This window comes from Halictus rubicundus, chromosome 1, assembly GCF_050948215.1.
Source record: "Halictus rubicundus isolate RS-2024b chromosome 1, iyHalRubi1_principal, whole genome shotgun sequence".
Lineage (NCBI taxonomy): Eukaryota > Metazoa > Arthropoda > Insecta > Hymenoptera > Halictidae > Halictus > Halictus rubicundus.
Genome location: NC_135149.1, coordinates 11,544,983 through 11,571,067, shown reverse-complemented (window position 1 = coordinate 11,571,067; position 26,085 = coordinate 11,544,983). Strand labels below are relative to the sequence as shown.

Sequence of the window (26,085 nt, the reverse complement as noted above, 5' to 3'; positions counted from 1 at the left end):
GTAAGTAAACGCAATTAAAACCCGGTAAACACGGGACTCGATCTCCGGACGTTCGGCCCCGAAGTGGGTTTGTGTACCTTCTTCTCGTGGGGCACCACGGAGGCGATGTGCTCGGCTGACCAATTATTCTTCGACTCGGTTCCCAACGACCGTGCGCCACCGTTACCCAGGACTTTCCTGCGTTTTATCGCCGAAGGAAAAAGCCGCTCGTGTGTCCGGTCCGCGCAGTGCATTAACCGGGAATTGCGACAGCCGGAAAAATTGGCGCCGCTGTAAAAACGATCGGCCACTTCGGGCTGATTGCGGCGTTTCGATTGCTTGCACGCTTTTCGCCAACGTGGACTCGAGCGGACGCTGCTGGCTGTTGCACGTGGCGTGAAATAGAGCTGTTTCGTCGTTATGTTTGTGGCAATTTTGGCCACGCCCTAGTTAGGTCGGTTTTAGGCTTTGGTCACGCCCGTTTTGGGTCTTACTTGGGTTTGGTCACGCCTACGTCTGGTGTGTGGAAAGTTTAAGCCATTCACTGTCAGATCTGTTCTATTACTTAGCCACGCCCATGTTGAATTTGCTTATTTTATGTTTGGACAGATCTAAGCATTAAAGCCTGCCTACATTAGGTCTACTGTGCTTTGGCCCCGCCCACATTAGGTCTGCTGTCCTTGGGCCCGCCTACGTCAGCTTTAAGCCACTCTCATGCTAGGATATCCTATGATTGAATCACGCCCACGTTAGGTCTGATTGTGTTTTAGCCGCGTCAACGTGGTTATAAATTAGAATCGGCACTTCGAATGGCAGAATAATATTTCAAAGTAAAGAAAGAATGTTTTCAAGTCTGCCTTATCAATTTGCAATTTGTGTTGTTTTACAAGAAGGGTGGATTACTGAAGGTAAAACGGTTGGAAGAAGAAAAACGGCACAAGAGAGTAGTCGCGTTTAAATGGACCGTGTGTATGCCAGATGGAAGTGAAACAAGATTATTAACGTGAACCGCACTCGAGCATTAAGTGCGTCAGCGGAATGAAATCTAGTCGAATGAAATAAACAATAGACAATGACGGGGGCTTGTTCCACTCCAGCGAGCAGAAGGGAACCTGGTAATAAAGCTTTATTTCTCGGAGAATGAATTTATGAAGAAATAACAAGGAAAGAGAGAAACAAACGCAAATGAAGTTACAACTACATTGCATCCAGCCAGAACGTTCCGTCGCTGAGAATGAGAAATACAGACGAAAACACAGAAAATTTTCTGAAAATTAACAGGACCATTGTACCATGACTGCAGTTACAATGATAACCGAGTCACCATTTATCATTTTTTTATTTTGTATCTGAACTAATCCAATTTTTCAACGCTTATTTTTGTCTTTGAGATGGATCCAGAAAATGTTAGACGTGACTCAAGCGACAGTTTCAGATCAAATTAAGCGAGTATGGTGTATTTTTAATTACCATAGTAGTCAAGACAGTTTGATAGACGAAGTAAACGCAAATTATGACATTGTCACATCGAGACACTCACCCTTAAGTAAAATATTTCTCTGTCTGTCGACGTCTTTCAGCTCGGAGCCGTATATCGTCGGCGTTTTCGCGAACAGGTAACGAAACGCGGCCTGTAGATCGTCGCTGCGCCTCTTAAAGACCAACAGAGCACACTGGAACGCGATAAATACGATTACCTTAGGCGACGAGCCAATATTTGCTCGCGTATGAAGCGGTTTCAGTGGGAGCGACTTTCGGTGTTTATCCACCTCGATGTCTCGAATGAAATTCATTTTATAGCGTTCTATTGAGTTACATCGTGCTTTTCTGTTTGCTCTCGAGTCGTTCATACCCGTAGCAGTTCGATGTCCGACAGCATGAACGACGACAGTTCCTCGTCTAGCGACTGATCCAAATCGAGATCGCTTAAGCTGTCGATCACCACCTCACCGGATGCTTTTCGATGGCGCAATTTATTGAAATTCACGTTGTCCGTCGGCGGGATGTTGAGGATCGGCTCGTCCCTCACTACGTAGATCCTTCGGAAGTATTTCGTTCATTTTACTATGCTTTGGGCACGTATCACACGCACTTTGGTATTACGGTGTGTCATATCTACTGTAAGGTACTGTCAGCTTTTTATGTTAAGGGGTTAGGCCACCATGAATGAAGACAAATTTAAATTCTTTCATTTTACACAGATTCGCTTGAAATTTTGGTACAATTTTTCTATAGACAATTCAAAATTTTTTTAAAATCCAGCGTACTTCTAATAGGGTCGCCCAAATTAGTGATGCATTAAGATTCCAGTCAAGCCGTTTTGCAAAAACGAAGAAAAAGGTAAATACGTAATTATTTCTTAAAACTTGCATAATAAAAGTCATACTCCAAATTTTACTTTAATTTCAGTTCCCTTGGACGAGAAAATTGCAAAAGATAACTATGAATGTAGCACGCTAAAGGTGGCCTAACCACATAGACAGAAGATTCCAATGCGAATAATAATTACGTAGGGCTGAAGATCAGATTGAGCCCACCGATCAAGCTGATGAAGTTGAAAATAGGGATGTAGTCCCTCTCGGTGATCCGGCAATAAATCCGGAAGGGTTGTTGGTTGCAGATCGTGGCGACCTGTGTCGAATTCGATGGAAAGAACGTTTACGGTTTCGTTCGACGCAATTCGAAGGTGGTTCTTTTCATCGTTGTCAGTCTCGAACGAATTAACCTTTTCGGTCCGGGGATAATTTTTGCAGCGTGTCGCGATCAAATTGATGTGTTTAATGCAGGCTACAAAACACTATCTGCTCCTCCGAACAGACTCCAACCGCGATCGATTTGCGAGCGTCGTTGACGGAAAGGTAAAAAAACATCAACCGGGGTCGGCGCTTTTGTTGCGCACTGATGGACGGTACCTTCCGCCCACGCTCGTCTTTTCTCTCTCTCTCTCTCTCTCTCTCTCTCTCTCTCTCTCTCTCTCCCTCCCTCCCTCTATCTCGACTCTATTTTATTTATCGCGCGTGTGCGTTCAGCCGCGTCGGACCAGATAAATGGTGGACAGAGGAATTTTCCATTTATGAACGGGTCTAAAAGCCGGCGGCGAAGTGCGAAAGCGATCAACGACTAGAATGGAGGCGGACCCCCGGCTCCCCCGATTAATGTTAAGTGGATTAAAACATTGAATGCGCATTAAATTAAATTGGCTTCGATCATACGCCGCGCGGCGCCAGGCCAGCCCCCCTCCCCCTTCGGGTATCCTGTCGATAGCATTCGCGGCCACTTTGAATATTTTAAGAGCGATAAATGAGATGGAACCGGATCCCCGAGAACGCTCCTCTCCCGTACCATAGTCCCGATTAAAGGAGATCACGGTTTTACAGTGCTAAAACCTTCTGGATTCTGGATAATTAATGTCAAGGGAATTTCTGATACTTCGGGACGAGTTTCAGGATGCCCGAAGGGTTGGAGGGCTTTGATAGTTAAATGGGAGGTGGTGTTATACGTCGTCGAAGAGGTCGTTGATGACGGGAAACACTTCATCCTTCAAGGTTATGGTCGTTCTTTGGACCATCAGGCTGGGATTCCCTACGATTATCACCGTGATTTCAACGTGAGGATGCACCAACATTGTTGCACTTCAAAATTTCCGTGTCTGGTTCTATGTTCATTTCGGAATTTTGTCTTCATGAAGTGCCTGGAAAATTATTTACTGTGGTGTTAGGTTCACTACGAAGGTAGGAACCGTTCACAAATTCCATATCGATAGCAACATTCGTCAAAACGACCTGAAATTGATTATACATTGATTCACTCTCAAATTTTCATGTTCTCAATTGCTTCGATTTTCTGGCTCGAATCGAATCTCTATGGCTTGATAAACCAATGGAGAATTTAGTGATTCTCAGTGTACGATTTTCGAAATTGCTGTAGTTATATAATTGTGTTTATGCAGTGTGACGTAGCACATTTATCCACGTCCGTCCGATCAAAGGTCGAAAGACTGGGCCGCCCTTTGGCAGCACCGCCGCGATAACGGCTGTCGTGATCGCTCTCCCTGGGAACATCCGAGATCCCAGGTTGGAGAATAACGCGGTTTAAACGCCGCGCCGCTTGGCGCGACGAGAAGTTGCAGGTCCGTGGCCGGGTCCCAGGGGGGCCCGGATTCTTTTCCCTTCTCCCAGGAGCGCGGAAAATTCGAGGAGAAACGCTCATGGGACGGCTACAAGGGACACCCTGCAGGAGAACGTCGACGACAACACCGAGCCCGGGTTTGTCAACCCGGAGGCGCCGCCGAGGAATTACGGACCTGAGGAGTACATCATCTCGACCTCGTCGCCGCCTCGTCCCAGAAAGCTGCAAGAGTCCGTCGAGGGACCGGCTCGATGTCTTCCTCCGTGGGAATCGGCCAATCAACGCGTGTCATCTTGAAAGCGTTAGCCGATAAATCCGTTGCCGTGGGCCCCGGACCGCCGGGCGCGGACCTGCCGCGCGAGAGCTAGTGATAGGTCCGAGCGTCGCGCGGGAGCAGGAAAAACTAGGATAGCGGGGGACGCCTCGCTTCCGCGTTGGCGAGTCTTCGCGAAGTGGGTCACTGTGTCGTCAACATTAGTCCGGGTTAGTCACTTTACGATCGCTTCAGCAATAAAGTAATTTTGAGAAATTAGTGCTGTCGGGACGAATAAGAAGCAGGCTGCCGAACACCGAGACAACTAAAGCAGCCCCGAACCACGTTGCCGAGCGGTAAGTGCCGATCAGGCTTCCGCACCATTCTTATTTTCGCGTTGGCTCGGTTAGCGTTTTTGCGAACCGGCCGGACTTCGAGTCGAATATAAGACGTGACCTCGCTCGCCGAGAATCGCGATCAGGATAGAATTGCGAAGGGGGTGAGGCCGTCGGTCGGATTTTTGGCGAATGTAGCCAATCTGGGGATGTCCTACGGTGGGACGACGTGACGGATGCCGTATCGCCGTTTCCGACTACTTCCGACGGCCACAGTCAATTAGAATTTGCTGCCGCGTATTCCATCGGAACCCGGCCGCTTCTCGACCGGCTAATTGTCGATAGAAGGCGCCGTACATCGCGCCCGCGATCGAGTTCGACGCGTAGAAAAGTATATCCGGCTGTAAAAAGCACGCGAGCGACCGTCTACCTGTCGTACAACCTTGTAAAACCGCGCGGGCTTCGTTTCCACCGCTGCCGGGCGTTCCCGGCAGCCCCTTGTAAAAACCGGATCAAATAAATGTTAATTCGAAGCCCACACTCGTGTACACTTCATCGTGAGAAACCTTTCCGCCGCGGGAAACGTCCCGTATTCCCTCCGCGTAGAATCCTGGCCCAGGCTGTCGCTGTTCAGGACCTCGCGCGGTTCTCGTAGGTTCGGTGTTATAATTCGCGTCTCGCGTTCTTTACGAATTGTTCGTGTGGCACTTGCGAGTGTCTGGCGCCCGTTTCCACTCCATAACCTTGTAAGATCCGTCGGGAAAATCGAGCCTACAAGATACCGTTTGTCACGGGTGGACCACGTATCGCGCGGCCGAGCGTGGCCCGGCCTCACGGCCTGTAAAAACCCGCCGTTGCCCAGGTTTTCTCCCGTCGGACGGGCCGGAAAATCAGGGCAACGTGACAGCAGAAAATGTATTTTAAATGTTCGCGTTATTGATTTGCTGTATGCAGTAGTTGCATTTAAAGTTCTGAATACAGCACTCCACGAAAGGGAAAAGAGAGCTGTCTTGCACGGACAGTACAACAAACTCCAAAGAGTCTTTAATATCGCATAGCTTCTCCAATTTTTATCCTGGTCCGAGAAGAACCGAGCAGAAATGTTGAACCGAGTTGGTCTCACAATCAGACTCTCCAGGGACATTTTAAATTGAGTCTTTTCTTGGAACAACTGGAGGTAAAACGATAAACATCATCTTCCTCTATCGATAATCACATCAATCATTCCAATTACGTTTATCTCGGACTGATGCTCCGTTTCATCGATCCTGCCTGCAAAAATCCGTAGGCGTGTGCAGTACAAAAATTGTCGAGAAACTAAGAACCTAAAAACAACTTAGAAAAGAGAGAAGAAGTTAGAAAGCCCAAAATTGAATCCAGCTCACCTTGATTTTAATTTTCTTCGCTCAGTGGGTATTTAAATCATTCTGCTGATCAATGAACACTCCCTTCCATTTTTAAATCTGATGTTCATTTTGTAATGCAACACTAAATAGTAGAAATAATTAAATGTGATAGCTGTCTTTATTCTAGCTTCATTTTTATTCTTCTTTTAAACCACACTCCACGGTGTTAAAAATATATTTTACTAACCAAAGACTTTCTTGTCACATTCTTCAACGTAATGCTACAATTATGACTGGTTGAAAACAAACACGTTAAAAAAAGTATATCTTTATTCTTCGAATGTTTTAATTTTTCACCTCGTTTTAAATTGCGCCCACCCATTTTTATTACAAATACATGAAATCCGCGGACTAATTGTGACATTACAACCAGCAGCGTATCTAAATAAACGTGAAATTAGTCTGTGATCTTTCAGTAAAAATTTGAAATAATTCCTCGGTCACCGGAATGCATCGTTCTGCACATTTTCGGGATCCTGCTTCAATTTCCACGGTCCGCGGCTTTCAAATGCAGCACGGTCATGCACGGTGGTATCGAGTAGGCGATTTCCGGCCGCGTGGCTCCGCTCTAAACAATTTCCAACGTCGTTTGCGTTTCCGATTCTCGTTCCTGTTAGGCTACACGTTGCCCCATGGTCGATTAAATACGAAAAGGCGTTCGGGAACGGAGCCCGCGGTGCACTCCGGAAGATATATGGAAGCAGTTAGAGGATTTTCCAGCGTGGTGGACCCTAATTCCACGGGCTAAATACGAGGCCCGTTATTTCGCCCGCGAATTCCGTGCGACTCGCGACGAGATACGGTGTGCACAGAAGCCTGGCTTTAAAACCGTTTCGAACACAGTTTCTTAACGTCCTCCATTCCTCGAGATATCGCGCGGAGGTGAAGTTGGGTAAACGTTTTCCAAAAGGAATTCCTCCTCCGGCAGAGGGAACGCGTACACGATTTATCAAAAGATCGGATTATCCTCGGGGGAGACATGTTGCGAGCGGTACGAAATGCTCGAATCCCATGCCCGGGCTTTATGCGGTCATCGACAAGAAAGGAACGGCGAATGGGACCGGGAAAAAGTAGTATAAGTTATGGGTCTGCCCTCTGGAAAATGTAACTGAGAATCAATGGCTCCCCCTTTGCCTGGCCCGCACCTCTATCTCGAAGTTTGTACTGTTACGCGAATAAAGGGTACTGGGTGACTGAATATGTATATACATATGAGAAAATCCTAGAAGAAACTCACAAAGCCCTGACAATCGTCGTTCTAAAATAATTTTATTTGGACAAGACCTTACCAAAAAGATGAATTATATTTATATTTTTCAAAATTTGAAGTCACTGGTTAAGGGTCGAAGAAAATGGCGGTAATACTGCATTATTCGATTATTATTTTTGAAGATGTAAGGACTGTCAAATTGATGGTTAAAAAAATAAATATAAAGAAACACTTTGTAATGTAATTACAGCCCTCCTTAATTGGGTAGTTTTTCAAAACGAGCCTTCAAGTAATGCCTACCAAAAGAATTAGGGATAGCACTCTTTCATTCCGCTATCATTTATGAAATTTTCAGGATTGTAGAATTGAAGGAACTCTATTTAAAAAAATAATACTGTAGGGCCTTGTGTAAAAAGAAATCGAAAAAATTAGAATGCTACTTTCCTTTCATTGGAGGCTATGTTGTAGGAGGGTATTATTGAAAAGTGAATAAAATAAAGGTCCATTTAGTGGGTTGAAGGAAGAGCGACTTTTTAAAAGAAGCGCGTCAGGGAAATTCCGTTTGGTTTCTCCGGGATCATCGCAAACGAGAGTCCGGAAAATAATTCACCGTTTCGCGTTTCCCGGGGAATATAGGTCCACAATAATCCCAATCTCCTTTCTAAGGTTCTGGCCGGGTCTCGGCGAGTAACCAGCCATATTCCGTAGTCTCTTGATCTTAAGGAGCCCTCGAGGAGTTGATCCAGCGGCTACAAAGTACCTGGGAAGGCAGGAAGCAGAAGACGCCGGTGCTTTCTGATGAATATGCCTTCGAACGGAGCTTTTCGAGTTCGAGGTCAGGTGGCCCCTTTTCGGCCAAGTGTCCCGGCCATACATATTCGAGTGGCGTAGCCGCGGCTTGATCCACCGAAAATCGGTCTCGTCTTTGTAATGGAAATGTCTCCGCGGCGTTGCTGTCGTCCCCATCACGTGTCCAACTCGTGAATTTTCACGACTCTGCACCCAGGGAGCACGACTATACTGGCATCGCCTCAACCAGCCGAGCCGATAGCTGCAAACAAATGCACCGACGAGGATCGCTTTAGGATCACCGTTTCCCGAAACTCGGCGAAAGTTCCCTCCAGTTGCGAGGAAAAATAGAACGAGGCGGAAAGATCTTGAATTACCGTGAGTCACAGTCCACGTTAACCGTGAAAAATCAAGTATAAAAATCTTTGTGCTTATTAAAAATGAACGGAGCTTTCCCATGATGTATTAGGATAGAACCAACTTGTATTTAAACAGATTTGCAGCGACTTGGACACAGGATCGTGTTCTCGCTGGAAAGGGACGGAGGTCTCGAAAAAATCGACACCGCCCAGGAGATTTAATCGACCCATCACGGTAATCTGTTTCCACTTCTGTAAATAATTGTCGGCGCGGATAGTCCCCCTGGGGCTCCGGCTATCCAGAGTCGAGGTGTTTGGTCGCCGGTTGTTCGGAAATTGAAAATTAAAACGGGATCGAGATCGAGTATCGGGTATACCGTCTTCCTCTCGGAGCACTTTATTGGTCTGGGAAGATCCTTGGCTTTATTCCGCGAGAATCGATTGGTTCCTCTTGGTTCTCTCTTGGCGGCAGAAGTTTTATGTGCGCGAGAACTATTAATCTCCCGTTTCGATACCTTAGCCCCAAACGAAAGAAAATAGAAACTAGCCCGAAAGACGCGTTAGCACAGTCTGTTCAAATTATAAAAACATATTAACGCTGCTACACATGAATCGAGACTATATTTCATTAAATTATCCCGTTAGATAAATACTAAAAAAGTGTAAGGAAAAAGAATTTTTGACAAAACGTGAACAAAATAGTAAAAATGGTAACAATTAATAAATTCAACATTGTACCTTTTTCATTTCGTGTATCCTGTTTTCTCTCAAGGTGAACATATCTGTTGTGGAACGAAAAGAGATGAATTATATCGTGCGTTTATTTGGTGTGGTTATTTACAAAAATGATCCAAAACGAAATTATTAGACTGCATTGCTGTTGAAGGATCTATTAAAAAGTCCTCAGGTGGATAACGCGATAAATTGTCTTCTTTGTAAAACATTAAATACAATGAAGAACGACGTCGAATAAAATTAATATTGCTCTGCTCGCGCAGGCTGTGGGCGTTAGTCGCAAAAGGAAGAGCGAGAAGCGAATATTAATCAAGTTTATTGAAACTTCGCGGCTTATAGAATCGATGAAACTTTTGGAGTACCGACGAGTCACTAAGAGGACATCGTAAATCCAGTCAGCAACTCGGATGTCCTTTAGAGAGGACATGAAACGATGGTTCTCACTTCGTTTCATGAAATCTCTATCAATAAAATGCTCTACCGCATTCCTGCATTATTGCCGTAAATTTGATATAAATAAATGCGGTTTAGTTGCTGATGGCTAATCTGAGAAAAGACTGCGAGCGAAAAAAAAAAACGAAGAATATTTTGAAATTGTTTTGTAACAGAGATTGATCGGAGGAGCTTTTGTGTACCCCTCCGTGCTTGCATTATTTTTATAAATAGCAAACAAAGTTAGTTGCTGATGAGTAATTTGTAGGTGATTTTTTGGCATATTCCGGCGGTTTCTGTGAATCTATTGACGCGTTCGTTCATCCAGCAATTGAATATCCATTGTGAAAGAAAACGTGGGTTTCCGCGGGGACGCAACTCCCACGCGTCCTGCCGGTTGGATAACGTGAGTCGAAACCATTTACGCGGCAAATTTCTCCTCGAATTACGGCGAACAATCGCCAGCGACGCGGCGAGTGATGGAAATACATGAACGGCGATGTAAATTGAAATCGCTGACAAGGCTAGATCCGCGGCGATCAGACTTTTTCCGTAATTATTCCCGGTTACACGGCTATTGTTACCCCCTTGATCACTATGGAAACGGACTCGGACCGATATTCCGCGATTGACTACATCTACGGGATGAATACACGCGCGAGCGCAGACCGAAAGACAGCTCTCTCTCAACTCCAGGGAAAACGTTTCTTTTTTCTTTCTCTGTGGGCGGATGTGTGTTATTTTCTTTTTTCTTTTATATGTTTGCCGGTAAAAGTATACAACGAAAGAGAGAACCGTTTTCCGGGGAAATTGGAATTTCGTTCCCGGGAGCCAGTGCGGTGCAGCCTCGAAAAGGTATGAACAACATTTTGCAACGGCCACGACACGGCGCAAATATTCTACAATTTTTCGCGAGTCGTCGGATACCGGCAAATAGGATTCCTTTGACGCGCCTGGCCGGTGCCCATTGTTTCTACTTGCCGCGGATTTATTCTCAGTTCTTTCGATAAATTCTGTCAAACTATTGTGCAGCATAGAGAGCTGTAAATCTGTTGGTATTCGGAATTATTGGTGCAAGTAGAACCCACTGTAAATAGTCAGACACCCTTAAGTTAATTCTACCAATGTGTTGTCGATATTTTTTCCTTGATAAACTGTACTTTTATTACTTGTATCGTTACTGGAGGCACTCTATGTGTTTCTGACGACACTGTGGATTTTTACAGCAACTCCTAGCAACTAAATATTGCGAATGAAATTGCTATTGCTATTAAAACACCTACTAAAACTTCTTTAACCATAGACTTAGACTGTGGCCAATGGACCACAGAGCTGATGTGTCATATAAAGACGAGTTATATAAAGTGGACAGACTACATTGATTCTCTTACTTGTATTTGGCGAAATTTCACCGTAACAAATTTCTCTATAGATTATAAAAAACAAGGAGGCTGGTAGGAATATATTAAATGCCCCATTCAAATCTACTAATTTCATTATCGTGGAGAATAATTGATAAAATCCGGAATTTCCATGGGGATACAACGAAATGAAATTTTGTATGTGCCCTGTAGATCCACAATTCTTCAGCAATAGAGATGAGAGATACTGAGAAATGCATGGGACTGTTTTATTGCGTAATTTCGAATGCGTAGCCACACGGCAGGGCAGAGGAGGGGGACATAAACTCCGCTCCTTTTACGATTCTTATCTCGCAGGCGGCCCCGTAAACGGAAAGTAATATTTTCAGTCGACAATGGGTGCCGATCCAACAACGCCGGGCGTTCGTCGCCTCCATTTTACAAGGGCCTTAATTGCGCGGCCGCTGCAAACATTTGCATTTCAAGTGGCTTTTGCTTGCCTGCATAATGTTTGACACAGCTGCGGAGCAAAGGGGGATGGGCTAGGCGGATGGAGAACGGCCGTAAGTACGACGAGAGGCCACTTTGTATACCGTACCACGGTGCAACCCATGCCTGCAACAGCGCGCACGTGCACACACGCGGCGATGCATCGAGCACAGAGAATCGCGGCGGCGCGGCGGTGACGACGACGACGACGTGCAGCGCGTGTTCCAACAATGAAAAATTTTGCGGTACGGTTTTTTCTGGCCTGGGAAAACGAGACCGACTTCTCGATATGGCGGCAAGCGGCACGTTCCATATCGTCTAGCCAATCTCGAGTGCTTCGCATTTCCATGGGAATCGGCCCCAAGCTGCTCGAACCACCAAATCCCCATCTCCGAATAATTCCTCGCTTTCGAGGAAACGCTCGAGTTTTTTGAAGTACCGCTCGTGAATTTATTCCGAAATGACGGAGGGAAAATTCTGCATGAAAATGTGCGTCAAACGCTGTGGTTTCTCTGTTTTAAGATTTCACGTGTCACATCGCTTTTGACCCACACCGATATTTCATTATAGTTTTCTTTCGATATAACGCGACGGCTCGGGACAGGCTTTCGTCGTATTTCGGATGAAGAAGAAGAAGGGGGAATAGTGTCTTATATCGGAATAAAATTGTACATATTGACGGTCGCTCACACTTCCAGCATAGCATACGGAGGGTTAATCATTGTTTCGTTTCGTTTTCTTTCTAACTTGTTCCTCGGGAAAATAAAGGTGTTCTCATGGAGAAACTTTACTCTGCACTTTTCATTCGTTTTTTGGCGAAGAATCTTTCCTTTCGGGGGTTTGCTATGATTGTAAAGATACCCCGCGGGTGCAAGATGATATATTCTACGTGAATCCTGAAAATCCTCTCGTCTTTCAAACTCGTTTCTCTTGAATACGAAACCGTATCTGTGAAATGCAATTTTTATCCATTTTGTTTTTATTTTTTTACGAAAAATCACTTCTTTGAGCTTTTTCAATGACATTCTGTAAGGAATTACATTTCAGACAAGGAATAGAAACACTGACATGTAAAATTTGTGTTCTACACTCCGTTCTCTTTTTTGTAACAAGAACTCATTTACGCTACTTCGCAGGCAGCACTTTTGATTCATTCTTCAAAGAATGTTTTCCGAACATTACCAGGCCTGTAACGGTACCAGGCGACTCGCATTCGACCAGAATTATTGCCCGATGCATTCACGCGCACGTTCCGCTGGGTGAATTACGCGGAGTCCACCAGTCTACCGTGAACTACGATTAAACTTCGGAACTGTGTCTCCAGTTGTTATCAGTAGTCGCATTCGGTGGCGCTCTTAGCATTCGCTCAAGTAGTATCATGTAACGCGTAGAAAAGGGGCGTGTGCGCCGGGGTAGCGTAACGAACGGCCAATGAAAACGGAACGTCCGCGGATCGGTGAACTGCATCGTCAAGTTTGCGAGGAGCGGTGTTTGCGTGTTATCAGTGGCCGCGCCACGTAACGAATGTATCTTCCAATCGACCTACATCCGGCCGATAGAACCTGGAACCGGTTCTACGGCCACGCGCGCGTCAATCGGAGCCGAATGACGTCGACACCGGGGATCGCAAACGATTTCAAACCATCGCAAACGATTCTGAACCGTCGCAAACAATGTCAAAAAATTTCAAAAGTTTCAGAGAAGAGTTTAGGACGCGACTGGACAGGTACGAGAGATCCCATCGGTCCGTCCCCAGTTATCCGATTTGTCCCGCGACGAATGAGAACGATTCCCGCGAAAAGCTCCGTCGCCGATCCATGGGCGCGGCGGCCACTTTTATCCAGGACGGGGGAATATCGTCGCACAACAGCTTTCAAAAAATTTATCCCCCGTGCCGCTCGCTCTCGAAAAGGCTTTACGCGCGGCGAGCTTTCACGAGCAATTTCCCGGGGGTGAGCGAAATAACTGCGTATATCATGTAGGCGAGGACTCTGACGTCGTTTTAACGAAAACAGGATTGCGTTCGGGCTTTCAAAGTCGAAAATGAAACGACTTGGCTGGAAAATCGGAGACTGCCGGGTCGGGCTTTTACCGTCGACAAAGAGCCGCATCTTTTGTGCTTCCACGGGCTGAGGAATTAGTATTTGCGAGCGAAGATCAAATTTATTTTTGTGAGAGCCGGACACGGAATAGTCTAGAGTGAATTAGTTTGACGAAAGTCGCGTCGAGAATATTTTCGACCGACTTGTTTCGATGAAAGTCGAGTCGCTACGGAAATGTACTTGTCGTGTACTAATTCAAATGGACTCTATAGCAATCTCAAAAGAATTTTAAGAAATTCTTGAAGCTTCCTGCTAACCGTGTTAATAAAGACTACAGTGAACCGTGGATTACAGGCATTTCAAGCGCAATATTTTTAATAAATTCTCAAAAATAGAAGGGAGTGTGATTTTTAAATTCCATGTAGTTTCGTATCGGTATCTTTATTGGTTCCTGAGATATAAGACTTTGAAGCGCATCATGCTTGACGGCTGGGCTGGCTCGATGAAGTGCACGTGCTCCTATTGATAATTCATTTATTCATGAAGTGCGTACGCTGATTGTAATCGTAGTAATAGCATTACTAAACAATTCATGAATGAATCTATTGCACGTGGCAGGTAAACATAAACGACGATATCTTGGGAGCCGCTAGGCCCATCAATGTGTTTCAACATTCATTGCGTAGAGGAAGCTTCGCTGCTTCCAACGAATGTAAATTTATTCAAATATCTCTCGTAACTCCTGAGAAAAAAAATATTTAAATGTCCCATAATTTTAATAGAGATTCGTCAGCAGTTTAAGTTAACTTTACAGCAAACACTCGAATGCTTCGAATAATACTGCTTACGATAGCAATGTTCCTGGTCATATTATTGTAAATCACGATCCCGGGCAAGATCACTTATAATTTCGAAGTGAATGTACCTCGGTTTTGCTATCGAATTTATCCCAGCTCTTCGTAACAACGTTTAATATTTCCATAATCCGAGACGAACGATATCAATCTGTTTCGCGTTTCGCATAAAATCTACGCGACCTACTCCGGGCGAGTTCCGGATGTTTTAGCTAAATAAGAAGGGCCGGGAGACAGAAAAATCGAAGCGACGCTTCGATACGACAGACGCGGCCGTGGAAATTAAATGGAACCTCGGGAACCGGTACGAAACAAAGCTGCCGTCGCATCGGTGCGATTCCTGTATCGACATCTTGTCATCCGACAGGTGACAAGCGAACCAAGTAAGAAAAATTCCCTGTAAAAATGTCCGCCGAGGGAAGAAGGAAAATATATTCTCGGGAGCGGGAGACTTTCTTCGAAAGCCGGCGTTTACCGAGCCCGGCTCCATCGAGAGGCGAACTTGTTCGGTTAAATCCCTCAGTTAAAAAACTGTTTCCGCCGCGTGTATCGTTTCAAAGACGATTGAGCATGAATCTCCGGCTGTTTGTCAAGGTCAGCGAAGCGTGTTTATTCGATCTTCACGCAACCGATCGTCCGTCTTCGCCGGATATTGATTTCTCGCCAATCAGAAGCTTAAGCACGCCACCGGGAAACGGACAAAGACGGACTACCGGGAGTCGGGTATCGCCGGCAAGAGGGAAACGGACGGGATATAGCCCGCGCGCTAGCCAGATCAGAACTCACCGGCTCGTGTAATGCCGGCAGAATCAGAACGTACTCGCTTGGAAAAAATCCGGCCGCTTCTACCCCGTTCCTGGAAACTTTTCGTATCCCACCGACTGACGCAGTTCGCAGTCTTATTTCACCGGCTAATTTCAGCGTTCCGAACTCCGCCCGTGAATCTCGAGAGCTCCGCGCTCTTAGCACTGTCTACCGAAAGCTCGTTAATAGGCTTTTCAATCACTTCACCGTACCCAAACGAGGCTCCGTAAGTTTCTTCTAAACAATAGACCCAAAAGAAATTGTTAGATCGCGATACTCGAAATAGCTTGCCTTAATGATTGAGAATTTTTCAGAAGACTGTCCAATCGCGGTCATTCGATAATTTTTATAATCTGTAATTCATAAGTAAAAAATGTTTTGACCAATTTCTGCAATGGCAGTGTGGATCTAAATCGCGAGCCAATAAGTTTTCTTTAATAACTTGGTATTATTGTTTAAAAGGGGATTTTTAAGCTTCTTGACATTAAGGAGCTTACTGATAGACTTTGCAATACAGATCGAAGATACTCGATATAATCGTGGAAAGCAGCTTACAAACAGGCGGGACAGACTGGGAAACTAGAAACAACAACACCATTGATCCGGATCGTTGTCACTTTCCTAAGTCTCAATTTTTTCACAGCTACCTTGTTGTTGAATAATTCGCAAGAAGGCTGGAAGATACAGTAACGATATACGTACGGGAGTGACCCTGCATGAGCAATCGAAATATCTTCATGCCACAGTTTCTTTCTAGGACAATCAGATTTAAATGCACGCCATTTTAATTAAATCCCAATAATTCCGATGCAGCTATCAAGATAACCTTTTACACAAAATAAGCGGAATAAAAGGAAAAATGCTTTCAAGAAAATCGACCGCGAAAATACAGACCAGTTAGCCATTTTCTATTCGGCGGAACGTAAAGCCGATAAATTTCAAATTCAATTATCTCGGAAACGAAACATTGAGTGAAGATATTTTGTTCTATGCTTTTAACCTACTTCTATGCTCTCTCGACCGTATAAGGGTTGAAAAACCTTCCATACTAATTGTATATATGTGCTATTATATACCTACGACTGTGTCGGACTATTATTTCCCTTTTCTACGTGTCGTGTCTGACAATCAATTGAATGTTCCACGTCGAAACATTTATTCTACCGTTCCAATTCATTAAGAGGATCAAGAAAATGTAATCTAAAAGTGTGCCTGTTATTTAACGTCTACGATCGTGTCCGACTATTATCTTCTTTTTCCACTTGCTGTAGTTGATTACCGCTAGAATGTATGGAGTAGAAAAATTTATCCTACCGTTCCAATTTATTAAGAAGATTAAGAAAATGTAATTTCTGCTATTTCATATCTACAATCTTGTCATACTATTTTCTGCGTTTTCTACTGGTTACAGCTGGATTATCAGTTGAATTTTCCTCACAAAAAATTATTCTACAATACGAAAGTTCATTACAGAGAGCATGAGAATGTAATCTAAAAATCTGCATGATATTTACTACCTATGTGTCTGACCATCATCTTCCTTCTCCATTTGTCGTGTCTGATTACTTCTTGTACGTTGCACCTGGAAGAACTTGTTCTGCATTTCCGATTCGTAAAAATGAGAGAACTTAACCTGAGAATTGGGAACCGGTTTTCCAGGCTACGGAGGATCGTATTACCTTTTCGCCTAATTTGGAAAGTGATTAGAGTGTTCGGGGCCGCGCCCGGCTGTCTGTAAATGATCCAAAAGGCTTTGGCGCGCGACTGACGCTGTAACACCGCGGCGTCTCATCTGTTGCACGCGAAGGATTAATTTCAGGTGCCGACGAGGTGATCTTGTTTGCAATTTCTTGCCCCGCGGGTATTAGTTCGACGAAATCTCCTGGTATGAAATTTCGCTCCGGCTCGATTCGCGTGCTTGCATATATGTATACGTACACGTAGACAGATACGTGTACATGGTCATACATATATGTATATATATATATGTATATAGAAAGATGTATATGCATGACACGCGAGAGCACCGTGACCCTGGGGAGCCTGAACTTCCGTCGGTTTCTTGCCTAGAAGGCAGTGCCACTACCAGCGAGATGATCAATGGCGGAAAAGCTCGCGTTCATGATTAATTGGACAGCACTCAGACCCATTAATTGTCCTACCACTTTTTCCCACCTCGTACGAGCGCTCCGGAAAACATTTGATCCGCAATGTCAGCCCTGAATTTACATTCGAAAAGTTACACGGGGCACTACAATTCATTGTAATATACGGTTACATTTGCATAAATGAAATTTTCAGACGTGAATGCTTGATGGATGGTGCTCGATGCTTGCTGGATCTTTTTCAGAAGCTTTTTGGACATTCGTTACACTTGAAAGCATGTTTAAAAGTAATTCAATTTTAAATGCCACTGATTATTTGAAGCCTTCCAAAGCATTTAGGACCAAGAAAGAAGTAAAAATTGAGACTAGTACAATTTAGGGGAGTGGAGGATAAAGTCTTCTCAGTAAAAATGCTTATATCTTGATTAGCGTCTAATAAGCCTGACTTTGAGCTTCTCGGGGAAGAATTTCATCAAGGAGGACCCTACTGACGCCCGTAAAAAAATATTTCCTGAAGGGCTGGCGCAAAAAGTTGGAGTGTCTGGGATCAAACCCGAGTCGTTCATGTCTCGCCGCGCCCTAACCGCTGGCGTCGGTCAACCCTTCGACGGTTAGACGGCGGAACTTTCGGGAATTAATCCGAGCTAACTCTCGGCGACGAGTCTGTTTCTGCTTAGGCGAACTTGAAATGTCGCCTGGCAGCCTGATATCTGACCCGAAGGCTTCCGAGGCTTCGAGGATTCCGAGAACGAGCACTTGGTCTCGCGTCTGCCGCGCAGCCACCGTCTCTTTCCCGGTCTCTTTGCAACCCTGTTTGCTCTGGCCCCCGTCTCGCAACAAGGTTACGTCCCGCGAGAAGCGACGATGTAGCCCCGGACCTCGTTGAAACTTTCGGCGAAATCGGTGAGCCGAAATTAATTAGCGACGGAGACGACGATCACTGCCAACTCCCGGTCGCTTTCGCTGGCAACAGGCAATCAAAGTTTATTCAAAAGTTCGCGCCAGCTGGTTCGCGGATCCTTTGGCCGTCTCCTCGGTGCGTTTGACACAAAATTTTCGACGAGCCACGATTGTTTCACGTGAAAAGAGAATCCAGTTTTGAAGAAGGAGCGCGATAATGTAGACATCGAAGTTTTCGCCCGAGTTTCCACATAAATGCCTTCGGTATGGTTATTAATCATTAAACTTTCCTTGACCCAATACTCGACGATTCCTCCGCGCTCCCTCGAACAGCCACAGCATTCCTATTTGTAGCTCGAAACTTCGGCTCGCTTAATGTTGCACCGCGTTAAGAACTTTCGAACAACTCTCCCTGAATTCCTCTTAATTCCATAACAAGCCTTTCGCGGATCCCCCCTCCCGTGTACGACGTCTCTAAGAAGTTCCTACTTGTTTAGAATCGTGACGATTCTGATATCCATTCCGGATGAAGTATATTCTATGGACGAGACTTGCCTCGAGAATCAGCGAAACTTTTCTGGCATCGTTGAATCGTTGTGGACAAATATAATAGAATGTATGCTAGAAATCCTATCTTGTGAAACTACCTTGTGGAACTATCTTGTAAAATGAACCTCGGGGAAACGGCTTTCTTCAACATTGAAAACAATAGAAACTCTGCAAACATCTGTCGAGTTTCTGGAAAAATAATCTCTCTAATAGAAACTACACGAAATTATATTTCTGACGTCCTAAAATAGAATGAAATATTTTTCTGATCGTAGCATCCGAAGACATAAAATTCCTAGCAGTGTGGCATGAAAATGGCGTTGAACTTTACTTCAGGAAACCGGAAATTCTTAACTTTTTTTTAAGCAATCCTGTAGATTCTGGCGAGAAAATGCCGAAAATCCGAGTTTCAATCGTAGGAGATCACTAGTTCAAAAGTTATGCGCGTGGAAAGATGTGCGATTTTCAGCGTTTTTGACAGGTAAGGGCGCCGCCACGTTGGCCACCAGAATCGCCAAAATTAATTCGCTAATGGAGCCCAGTGGGGCAACTAGATCTGCTAATCAAACTGATAAAACTACTCCGTTAATAGAACCCGGTCGAAACCGAAAGAACACCGCTGATAGTCGAAGCAATATTTTCAGATGGAAGAGATCGACTCACCTTGACCCAGAATTCGTTTTTAAGTTTTCCCGGTTATTCAATCACAGCCACTCCGGTCTCTCGTCGACTTTTCCTCGCCCGTCCCCTGTTTCCAGAGCAAGCCGTGTTGTCCCGCTGGTGCTCGGCAACTTCCTGCAAGAGAGAAACCAGAACAACTCCTATCAATCGACCGCGGGGCACAAACGAGAATCCGCGTTTTAAGGTTAAGTGAGGACCGAAACGGTAGGAAGGAGAACCACGTGCCAATGGTTTGCCGAACGCTGCCTTATCCTCAATCGACCTTACCTCCGCCCCCTCTCACCTTTCAAGCGAAACGGCACACGTTCCGAACAATGCCCGTTTGCCTGTTCTTTCCCTGTTCAACAGTCAACTAATTAACCCCTTATTAGAACCGGCCCCGGGCCTCTAACGTTCGCTCTTGTTCTCGTACCGTGCTCTCTTCCCGAATTTATCGCGAGCTGCCTTCGCACCACCAAACGCGAGTGCACGGTGCGCACCCTTTATTAAAATACGGAAAACAATTAGAAAATTTCCGGTAAGAAAAGTGACTGTAAACGTTCTTATATGACCCTCAAACTGTAAAGGTGGGTCTCTCTGATGCAGCATTTACAGAGTCATAGTTCTTTAAAAAAATCTTAAGAAACTCGTATTCGAACATCCAAAAATGTATTATCACAATGATTTTGGCGAATAATTCGTGCAAATATTTTATATTACAAGTAGTAAGAAGCCAGATACAAACACTCGGAATAATATTCGGACACTCTTGAAAAGATTACTTGTTTAATATTGGATGTACATAAAAAGTGGTAGAAAATAAAGTTTAGTATTTTCTCTGTAATTCCGACCAATTGCAATTTTTTAAATTTCTTTTTCACGTTACGTAGTAAACTTGTTGTTCTAATTATCTCGTTTTACTTTCACTATTTTCTTTCTCTTTGGATTTCTCCATTTCATTTTTGTTGAGGGGAATAAGTTTTCGTTTGGACGATTTGTTCTACGGTTTGCGGTCCCAAGATAAAGAACTCTGTGTGGGCGAAGGGTTCAGGTGACGCGAAGATTGTGTACAGAAAGGATCGAGGATTGTTTCACAAGGGTGTCGACGAGGGACGGTCCTCCCTCGAATATTTCCCGGGGAGTTTCATATTTTGACAATAATTGAAACGTATTTCCCGTTCGGGCACAAAAATACGTGAACGAATTCCTATTTTTTTCGTTCCCTCGGCTGCCGGATGGCCCGATAATGCCACCGGTATCTCGACGGTAACGGATGCGAACTTTTCACCGTCGCGGCGCGCGAACTTCCCTACGAATTTTCCCCACCGCGGCGAATTTATGCGAGACGCGAAACTTTCTCGGCGTCCCTTCAAAAAAATTGCGACGATTTTATTAAAACCGAGAGCAGGCGCGCCGGAGATAAGAAGAAGGAGAACAATCTTGCGACAACGAAGGGAAAATTGTTTATCCTATCCGTGGCTTTATTAATGCCTACCGGATGTGTAAATTAAGCGGATGCATTATATACCGGCGCTGCCCCGGGAAGCCGCATTACTACGATCTAAGCCGCCTTAAGGCTGGCGGAATGCGTTTCAAGTCAGCCAAAACTTGGGAAGTTAACGTTGTACATCTTAACGTAATCCGGCACATTTCTCTCCGTAATCCTTTATCTGGGCAACGTTCCGAGCAGGCTCGGCTAACCCGGAGGACTTCGTTACAAGTGTAATTGAATCTATTAGATTGAATTTATTCCGGAATATCCGACCCGGAATTTTCATACGATTAAAGACCAACCGGGGTCATGAATTCTTGGTAATTAGGACGGTTCAATCTTAAACTTGTTCTCCTAGAATATTCGATGCACTCTAAATCCATTCTATTTGCGAGCCATTGTTCTTTTGCCATTGGAAACTCTTGGCAAAAGAGCATCTGCAAGCTGCAAAATCATGGCAAGCGGATTCTGCATAATCTCCTAATTTATTCATAATCGACGAGACACTGAAATGCTAATTTCGTAGATTTTAATCGTGACACGTTCCTTGAACTGGAACGATGAGAGGGAAGAAGTGAAAAAATGAGAGAGAGGAAGAGAGAAAATAAAGAAAATTTTATAAAGGGAACGGAATCTTCTTATGGGATAGATCTACGTGTCACGCTTTCATGCACAGGGTGTTCCAAAAATCACGATACAACCGGTCGGGTGGTGATTATATATGCGAAAATAAGTTGAAAATAAAAGAATCATTTTTTTTTTATTGAACGCTTCGTTTTTGAGAAAAATAAGGTCGAAAATCCGCCATATGCTCGTGTACCAACTGCAAGATTTCGAAGTATGAAACTTGTGTTGCTCGTGTTTTTATTATTCAATGTGGACAATGTTTTCGGGACACCATGTATTTATGCTCCAATAAGTTAACAAAGAATGTTGATTCTGATCATCAAAAATCACTTTCTCTTTGCTAGTGGTGACATTAAACACACATGATATTAAACGCACGAGGGTTGAAGTACGCTCGGTGCATACACGTAGGTGCATCCAGACTGGCGAGTCGAGTGCAAGCGTACCCGACGCACTTTCCAAATCGATGCCCTCGAACGCGACGCGTTATTTAACACTCGCACTGCTTTTCGAAAGGTCGACGCCACTTGTATCCGATATTAAAAATTGACAATTACCGTGTCCTAAAAAAAAAAGATTCAGAAAGGAGGACTCCAACAAATACAGAATAAGCTTCGTTGCATCCGCTAGAGAATCTCACCATTGTAAACATTCGTTTCTGAAGAGTTAAAAATATACAGAACTTGTGCAAACCTTCGCTAACAATTAAAATACACCTACATTATCCTAGCTTGCATACAATACATTGACATTATTGAAACTTGTTGAAATTGTTAGCATCTTGCTCGAATGATTTAGAAAGCTGGGGAACGAAAGCTTTCAAGAAGTGAAGAAGCTTTTGCACCCGAATGGAATTATTCAAATCGCCAAGAAAAGAAACTATACCACTCGTTGTAAAATCAACTGATAAAAATTATGAAAAATAAACGAGAATGTACTCGTCGCGAAATAAATAGTACTGGATACTGACAGAATTGGCACAGTATATAAACGTAATATATTTATAATAAATACAATAACTTATAATAAATATTAATTCGGGATAATAGATGCGTACAGGATGCGAATAAGACGATTCATACATTTCATATATGTCACTGAGGAGTATAACACGTATGCGTCAACACATTCGACCATAATAATGGTTCTCACCGAAAACTTCGAGGCCACCTTCAATACGAACAATGGCTAATAAAAAAAAAAAAACGAATCTAGTATTATTGGTAGAGTTTCATCCCCCTATCAGGGGGATAAAGTTTCGTTAAGATCTAGAGCCGTTACTTCAGAAAACACCCTTGCAGGAACGGCGATGTCAGCGCGCACGTGGCACCGTTTTATCCATGGAGCGCGAACATCGTATCCGGCGACAGAGATGTGAACGGAGGAAAAAAAAGGGATATATGTCGCGAACGGGCTGTAGGGCCGGGAGGACAATCGAAGAATGAATTATTCTGTTTGCGTCAGTGACGATAGCAGCGTCGGAAAGACACTCGAGACCCTCGAGGAGCCTCACGCTCCGAGCCCCTAATCAGTTCTCGTAATCTCGAGCTCCCGACGAAAGCTCTTTGCAGTTCCTCGACGTCTCTATTCCGGTCCCTTTATCCTTGCCCCTTGTTCTTTCGAGCCCCCTCGACATCGGGCCCGCCCGCGCCGCGGGGCGAAACGTGAAACGGATCAAAGCAGGCTGTCGGGGGTTGGATCAGCGAAGGGAGGAGGGTCACCAGATAAATTTTCCCCGGCAAGTCATAATAAAGCAGCTCGTTCCGCGCCGGCACTTTCCCCGTTCTTCTCTTTCCCTCTCCCTGTATCTCGTCCCCACTCTGTTTCTCTGTGTCTCTCTTTCTCCCTAGGTTCCTCCAGCTCCCCGCGTATTTCCATCCGTCGCGGTAGCGCGCTCTTCCTTTCGTGCCTCGTCAGTCCTCGACCTCGTCGCCGCCACTTCTTCTTCGTTTTGAGACCTCCATCTCGACCCTTTTACAGGCAAACTCGCTTCAAATTGCCCCTGGAAATCTCATTTCCACCCTGTTCCATCTCTCTCCCTTTCTTTCTCTTTCCTTCTCCGCCCCTTCCGATGCCGAGCTGCCGAAAAAAGAGAAAACGAAAGAGAGAGGAATTGCACGGTTGCAAGCGTGGAGGATGAGTCATCAACCTGAATGATTCTCACTGTTTTAGGAACGAAGTGTTCCCAACAGGAACGGTTTACCTCCACAAATTGAACGAGTGATTTCATTTTTCCTTGCGATGCAACCGGAGATTTTTAAAGTGGCAGAATTGTGCACGCCCTTGAAGTGATTTCCTTAGACATGGGCACTCAAATGTTCAGTTCTTCATAGCCTCTACTAATTAAAAAATACATGGTGTGTCTGTTAACCTCTTGAGGTCGAAAGTCAGCCAGCATTAGTCAGTGGATTTGTCAATGATTGGTCAAACGTATCTTTCGAAAATTAAATTGTATACTGTAGAGTTAGGTATCAGAATGGAAGAGACTATGTTTTTCTGACGAAAATTTGTCGGATATTATTTAAAGAAAATGAAACTTAAAATGACCTCGACATGTTCACCTAAGAAAAAATATTTTATTAGCCACTTCCGAATCCAACAATTTCTGTTTCTAATACAATTTCTACCCTTACCGAGCGCACAAAAAAATGTACTTGTTATAAATTTTTCACCCTGCAGCTATCCTCTACCCCAATATGATGACAATGACAGAGTGAGAGTATCAAAGATGCCGGTGTAACGTAGACGATGCAGAAGGAAAGAGCGACGAATGAACGTCACCGGTGGAAATATGCAGATGGTCGGCGCGGGGAAAGGAATGCTACGCTCTGCCTCTTTCTCTTGCGTTTTCTCTCGGTCTCGCAGGCAAGTTCTCGTTCTCTGCCACTTTCTTCGAGATCGTCTTCCGATAAGTGTGAACGCTCTGCGAAAATCCACTTTGTCGGGTCTGACGTGTTCGAAAGAAAGCGATCGCGGTGCTTCCCTATCCCTTTAACGGGGAATGAATAACGCTGTCGGGGAGGAAGTTAATGGAAAAGTGTGGACACGATTTTATCTGAAGCTCTCGTACTTCAGTTTCGTTCTCGTTCGGGGGGTTAGCTGTTTCCTACACAGTTAGCAGTATCCCTCTTATTATTTTCTATGAACCACAATGATCAAAGGCGGAAAGAAATTTCTAGTTACTTTGCATAAGCTAGTAGAGGGTATAGCCGGATAAGGGGGTCAAAAGTGCCCTTCATAGAATCATGTGGCTTATAGGTCATTCGATAGGACATCAAGAAAAAACATACTGTGTAAAATTGCAACCCCGTATCTCTTTTGGAAGGGTAGTTATGGGGTGAAATCGAAAAATCAATTTTTGGCCTATTTTCCCTAGTTAATGTTGTTCAGAAATTCTGAGAAAAATCTGGGACATGTCAAGCAACCAAATACATACTCTGTAATTCGTTTAAAATTTTTAAATTGAAAATCTTGCTGGTGAAAAATCAAAAACTTCTAAAAAATCGAAAAAATGCTGATTTCACACGGAAGTTCTAGAGATACAAAATCTATATTTTTACAGTACCAATATATTGTTGTAATTATTGTTCATGAATAATTTTGGATTTTACAATTTGGTGCGTAATAGTTGAAAAAAAATAAAAACCGATTTTTTCGACGTTTTTCTCCGGGAGAAATTAACTAACTAATTGTGACGTTTTATTTTTGCTGTAAGTCTATTAGCTACTGATAAACCTTGAATATTTCACAGAAATAATTAAAAAATGAGAACAACTTGATTAGTATTTCTACTGCGTCAGCGCATTACATCTGGAAGTATTAACCATGCTCCCAACAACCCGGATGGCATAAAAATCCACAACAAAATTGTAAATACACTCTACTGTAAGAAATAGTATCTGAATAGAGAATAACCTAAATAGCATAAAGTGTATGTAAGAAGAGAGGAGTGCGATATGAATTTACAATACCGATTTTACCGTCATATGTTGTGTTGATTTGTATAAAATCGTATTTGTATAAAATGTTGTATTGTATAATTACGAATACATTACTGTTAACCTGTCGTCTTACAATATAAATAGATTAAGTGACAGTAATTTCCCACGGAGAGGCGTCACCGTCGCCGGGCGAAAAGGGATCGAAAATTCCGAGAGAGATCTGTTTGGATCTACTCCAGGTGCCACTCGTCAAATAGCCTTCGTTCCTCGCGATCTTTGAGCGTAATCGCACAATGCCTAAGGAAAGAGTTCGTTTGCATATTTTGCAACGCGGAACGCGAGACGCGGTTGTAATCGCGTTTAATTAACGTCGACCCGGTTACCGAGTCGATTCGAGGGCCTTGCGGAATCGTTTCCGTTTGTATCCGGTGGCGATAGGCTCGCGCGAAAGACTTTCGGCAGCACGAGCTGTCGTTGTTATTCGTCTTTTCAACTGTGGAAAACCGTTGAGAGAGAGAGAGAGAGAGAGGGAGAGAGAGAGAGAGAGAGAGAGAGAGAGAGAGAGAGAGAGAGAGAAGTTCGAGGACACTTCTTTCCGCTCGGCGTCGCTCCGAACGCGACGAGTAACTCGCGAG

The 26,085-nt window shown here is 44.2% G+C and overlaps 1 protein-coding gene across 1 annotated transcript in view; it reads right to left on the bottom strand.

Annotated features, from left to right (window-relative positions):
• Window positions 1–26,085, bottom strand: part of LOC143354146 (uncharacterized) — a 165,162-nt gene that overhangs the window by 74,590 nt on the left and 64,487 nt on the right. The window contains exon 2 of the mRNA XM_076787970.1: window positions 19,394–19,525. The gene's annotated coding sequence lies outside the window, so the exon portion shown is untranslated. The remainder of the gene's footprint in view (window positions 1–19,393; window positions 19,526–26,085) is intronic.